Source organism: Micropterus salmoides, unplaced genomic scaffold, assembly GCF_014851395.1.
Source record: "Micropterus salmoides isolate LMB-PRFRI ecotype aquatic unplaced genomic scaffold, ASM1485139v1 Ms_hic_scaffold_12, whole genome shotgun sequence".
NCBI classification, from domain to species: Eukaryota; Metazoa; Chordata; class Actinopteri; order Centrarchiformes; family Centrarchidae; genus Micropterus; species Micropterus salmoides.
Window position 1 is genome coordinate 33549430 of NW_024040263.1, and position 6083 is coordinate 33555512.

Consider the following 6083-nt stretch of genomic DNA (forward strand, 5'->3'; position numbering starts at 1 on the left):
TTTGTGTCCTCCTAAGAAACACTGGCCTGAACAGCTGTGTGCTAAAATATTCCTACACTTTCATGTAATGTGAAATCATTTCAAGTATAAGTGCAGCGAAGAAGAACAACCACCGACAAGAACAACCTATACCAACCTGACAGAAAAAACACGATGCACTTCTATATTACTAAACAATATTAACTAATGTTGAGCTCAGGATACAAACTTTAAAATTACTTTTAAATAGAGTCAACTTAAAGCAACATTATGTAGTGTTTTACGATAAAATAACAGCCTCAAAATCATTTTGATGGTGCGCCGACTTGTAATAGGGAGAATGGCGTCTCTGTCATTACCACTCAGGGTGATATTAGAATCCACGCAGGAAACCAGCGCGACTCTTCGGTACACTAGCTAAAAGAAAAAGCCAAGGTGTATAATGTACAATGTGAGTTCTTTGGAAAAAGCCAGCTCAGTATTCTCAGTATGGATGTCATGGCAGAGGCTGTGAAGAGACCAAAGAAGAATTCAAAGGAAGGGAGGAAGCGAAAAAGGGAGTGACTGAGCATAAACTCATTGGTGTGAGTTAAAAAAGCTACAAGAATGCAAAACAGATGCAGAGCTGGCCTTCTTGCCATTGGGATGGTCAGTAGGGGGAGACCGGGGGCAATTGTAACACACTCAATTTCTCCAATCAGAAACAAGCTAGAGTGATGACACTTAATCTGCACATGCTCAGTAGGATTCTCTCTCTGCCTGTGGAAAAGGAGCAGGATCATTTCACCTCAGCAGAAGTTTGAATCAAAATACTGATTTTGAGGTATGAAAGTAACTTTTTGGATGAGCAGTATTTTTCTTCTGGTGTCTAAAGTTGACTGCAAATCTAAACTTGTATACATTTTATCTCTAGCTTATTGATGAACAATTAACACTTACAAACTTTGCTTATATAGTTGTGGCTAGCGGGCGTATATGATTTTATCATGGCTGCAACCAACAAGCCACGTGGCCCAATGTAAGCAGCCTGTCTGTTTGGAAAATAAACATATTTCACTAAATATAAATGTAAAATAATATAATCTAGTATAAACAAATCACCAATTAACATAGGCCAACATTATTTGTATAAAATAGTGTGTTTTATATGTGTTTAACAGAAAGTGTGCATGTTATATAGGGCTAAGTTCCTTTCATTGTCAGTTTGTCTGTATGGTGGACTTAAAGTAGTTGATGATATAAGACCCAGCAAAACCAAAGAGAATGACAAGGGGGCAATTTTAACACTCTGACATCTTGCATTTAATTAAATATTTTAGTCTTGTTCTTATAAGTGAAAATATATCAATTTTATTATTAATTAGTGCTCATGTATATGTTTCTTGTATCAAAAGATGATTAGTGTATCTCAAGTAGATTGTGAGTTATTAAGGAAAATGTAAAATATGTTACAATTGCCCCCAGTCTCCCCATATTACTTATTATGTCTTGTGTTGCTGCGCTTGCAAAGTTGCCGACTTCAGTGAAATGAGCTATATATCTGCACTTGATGTTAGCAACTAGATAACTCAGACATTGGTCACGTTACTATGAGTGCTCTTACATCAGTTGCTGTCTAGTCAAGTTTCACACAACGTTATGTAACTTTTCTACCATAAAATAACAGCTGGTGCGAGCAGGCAAAATAACCGGGCTCAGCAGCCTCTATGGACATAATGTTAGCAAATGTCAGATGCCAGACCATTTCAGAATAACTGCCCCTTGGAGAAGTGGTTTACTGATGTCGATTACAGAGCAATATCTAGTGTCTAACATCTAAGTTTGTAACAGTAGCCAATAGTAACCAAAGACTAGCCATAGAAGAAGCACCCCTGAGTGTACTGAGGTGTGTTTTATTGTTTATGAATACAACTTTACATTTGTTTTCATTTTTGGTGTCCGACGTGCTGCAGTGAGCGTATTAACTCATTTCTGTTTCCGGTAGTGTGACCAGACGTCCCTGATTTTGGTGGCTTGTGCCCGTCTGGAGCTGTCCCCGAAAATGTCCCCGTTTTTAACTGTGTGTTGATCATAGACTGTATAACGTGTTAACAGACCTGAAATCAGCGTGGCCAGAAAACCTGGACAGCAGAGCAGGTGTTGTGCTGAAAAGTGATTGTCCACCGAAAAGTGATTGCCGTCCGCGGGAGCGTGCCCAGCATGTAACGTCTACAGCTACTTTTATCTGGATCAAACAGACATAACGTGCAAATAAACATTATGTCCGTGGTAACAGCAAAGGTTTGTCTTTGTGATGCGTTTCTTTTAATGGAATAATCACATTTGTGGCCAAATAAGTTTTTGCAGTAACAAGGCCTGACATTTACGTGATTATAGGCCATAACAGAAGCCTATGTCTTTGTTTATATTTGGAAAATGGAATGTAGCCTATAATTAACACGGCTCACTGCTGAGTTATAAAATAAAATAAAGACATGATCTCTTTTGTAATTAACCTTATGACTCTACATAATTTGCTGTGTACAACTGTTGAAATACCTTTAAACGGTCAGTACAACCCATGTAATGCAGTAATGCAGCTTCTAATTATTGACTGAAAGGTAGTTTCTGCCTCAAAATTACTTTTCTTTCCATTCAGAAGAGTTACAGATTATTAAACAGAAATTGTCCCCCTTTTTTATTTCATGTACTATAATAACATACTGACATATGATGATAACTTAATGACATACTGACCCCCAAACCAAAAACGTCCCCGCTTTTCATTTCAGAAATCTGGTCACCTTAGTTTGCGGTGCTTGTGTGCTGGTATTTTGCTTCTCTAACTGAAAACCAGTTAAATGTGTTAGATTCTTCTAATTATCCGCTACACACTTAATCTTACAGTAGTTTTGCTTAAGCACTTACAGTTTGTTCCATCTTTTAGCATCTGTCGCTAAATCTCAGCAGCTAACGCTACTGTACTTTAGCATAGCAGCTAGCAATGGCTTCTCCCTCTCCTGCTCTCTCCTGCTCTCTCCTGCTCTCTCCTCTGCCTCCTTTAGCGGTAATGGTACGTGTAATAAGTGTAGTTTATTTGTAGACATGGCGGCGATGCTCAGTGTTTTAGAAGTCCGGCTCCAGCCGCCACAAGCCGGGGCGGACTGACCTGAAGTAGCTCCTGTTAGCCGGGAAGCCAGGGAGGCTGGGTGATTGTCCAAAAGAGAAATACCCATAAGCATTAACTCACAGTTCAGCACCTACCTGTTCACATTTCTCCACTCAGCGACACACCCGCTAAGAAACCAACTCTGATTAGCGGCAGGTCCATTTTGACAAAGTTAGCGAAGCCAGCGGCCATAGTTAAGTGCATCCCTGGGGCCAGAGCGGGCGACACTGAGTCTTATTTAAAACTGCCGGCTCAGGATAAACGTAAATACAGCAAGATTGTTATTCACTCCCAATTAGGGCAATCGGAGGTCACTAAGATTAATGTTGAGTCGGTGTGTACACATGCAGAAACAATGTCGGACACCGTAGTTTTCTGCTCCATCCCACTTGGGAAGGAGCAGCTCTCATTTCTAGAAATCTGGCCAAGTTTGTTAGTGGACCAAATCCATGACAACCCAGAGTTGAGACCAGGAGGCATTTACTAGCCAAAACCGCATAAATTAATTAGATTAAAGTTATACAGAAGAAGAGCTGTGCATAAAACCCTAAGAAAAAATAATTTGCAGAGTTTTTGTCAAGTTCAGTCTTTAAAACAGGTAAAATTATTATTATAGGTGATTTTAATATTAATTTTGGATGTTAAGAATGGTAGCCTTAGTACTGTGGCTTCTCTCAGAGTCCATAAACCCACTCACTGATTCAACCTTGACCTTGTCCTGGTATCTGATATTTAACATTTACTTGTTTTCCCACAGAATCCCTCTTTATCTGACCACTATTTAATAACTTCTCGGTTCCTATTGCTGGACTACATGCCATTACTAAAATGTCTATAATAGCGCTCCAGCTAAATTTAAGGATGCGATTCCATCAGCTCTAAATTCATTATCTAGTCACAAAGTAACGGAGGACTCCTATGCTAATTTCAGTCCCTCCCAAATCGATCATCTTGTTGATAGTGCTGCAGGCTCGCTGCGAATGACACTCGACTCTGTAGCCCCTCTAAAAAAGAAAATACTAAAACAAAGACGGTTAGCTCCATGGTATAATACTGAAACTCGCAAATTAAAGCAAATATCGCGGAAACTTGAGAGGAATTGGCGTTCCACCAAAGTGGAAAATTCTCGTTTAATTTGGCAAGATAGTCTTAAAACTTATAGGAAGGCCCTCCGTAATGCCAGAGCAGCGTACTACTCGTCATTAATAGAGGAAAATAGGAACAACCCCAGGTTTCTTTTCAGCACTGTAGCCAGGCTGACAGAGAGTCACAGCTCTATTGAGCCAAGTATTCCCATAGCTCTCAGTAGTTACGACTTCATGAGCTTCTTTAATGATAAAATTCTAGCTATTAGAGACAAAATTCACCAAGACCTGCCCTCAACTGGCACCGACTTATCTCTTAACTCAGGAACCTTAGAAACAGCTGTAGAACCAGATACATGTTTAGACTGTTTTGCTTCCCTCAATCTTTACCAACTAACTTCAATAATTTCTTCATCTAAACCATCAACCTGTCCAGTGGTGGAAAGTAACAAAGTACAAAGACTTTGTTAGTGTACTTAAGTAGTTTTTTTCGGGTATCTGTACTTTACTTGAGTATTTTCACAGACCCAGTCCAGACATCTTTAGCAGGTCCCACAGAGCCAGGTGAAACCCATCCAGCCTCAGCCAGTACGAGTACAGCCAGCTCAGACCCTTGTGGAACAGTTGCTGCTCCACCAAATGACCCAGCTGATTGGCCCCCAGTCTGATCAGACTTCATGCGCAGAGGTCTGTTCAGACCAGCACTGGATTCTTCTAGAAGAGGTTTCTATTCGGGCTTCTTACAGAGGGAGGACTGTAGTGAGAGCTTTGTGGTGTCAGGTATCAGGTGTGACCGTGCAGCAGCTCTGCTTTTGTCGCAGCCGGTCTGTGACCGAGTGGTGACGTAGCTGGTCGAGTTTTGCATCTGAAAACTGAGGAGAACTTTGCTCTGTGTGGGACTGTGAGCTGCACTTTATGAGTGCTGAAGTTAACATGTGGGTTAGTTTTGGTTTCTGCCTCCTTGTCTCATCTTAACATCCCCAGAGTCCCAAATGGGGTTCTGGTCAGACGGTCTGAAGGGGAAACTACCACACCAGCAGAGCAATAACGCAGACTAATAGACCCACAGTAAAGGAAATATCCACTTATAATGCTGTATTCAAACCTGTCTTCAGTGAATTTAGAAAGATAGATTGTGTTAGATCAATTAGATCAATAGATTTTGATGTGTTGTACTTTTACTTTTGATTACTTAAGTATTTTTAAAACCAGGTACTTTTTTACTTTTACTTGAGTAACACTTTTCATGTGGTATCTGTACTGCACTGTCCTTCTTCCACCACTGAACCTGCCTCTTAGACCCCATCCCGACTAGGCTGCTTAAAGATGTTTTACCCTTAGTCAGCACTTCTATACTAGATATGATCAATCTATCTCTATCAACAGGCTATGTACCACAGTACTTTAAAGTAGCTGTAATTAAACCTCTTCTGAAAAAGCCCAAACTTGATCCGGATGTTTTAGCCAACTATAGACCTATATCTAACCTTCCATTTCTCTCTAAGGTTCTGGAGAAAGCAGTTGCTAAACAGCTGTGTGACTTTCTACAGAGAAATAGTTTATTTGAGGATTTTCAGTCAGGATTTAGAGCTCATCATAGCACAGAGACAGCACTGGTGAAAATTACTAACGACCTCCTTATTGCATCAGACAAGGAGTGCCTGAGACTGCACTAAGTACTTGGGACAGCAGCCCTGAAAAACCGCTTTGGGAAACCCCAGCAGAAACAGCTACAGTAAGCTGGAATGACTCAGACACCAGGAAATGCCAGCAGATCGTGCTACAGGAACAACAGGTGCTATCTTGCACTTTCACACTTCACATTCTGCGTGCACGCCGTTAGTAGATCAGCTTACGTGTTTACGTTTTTA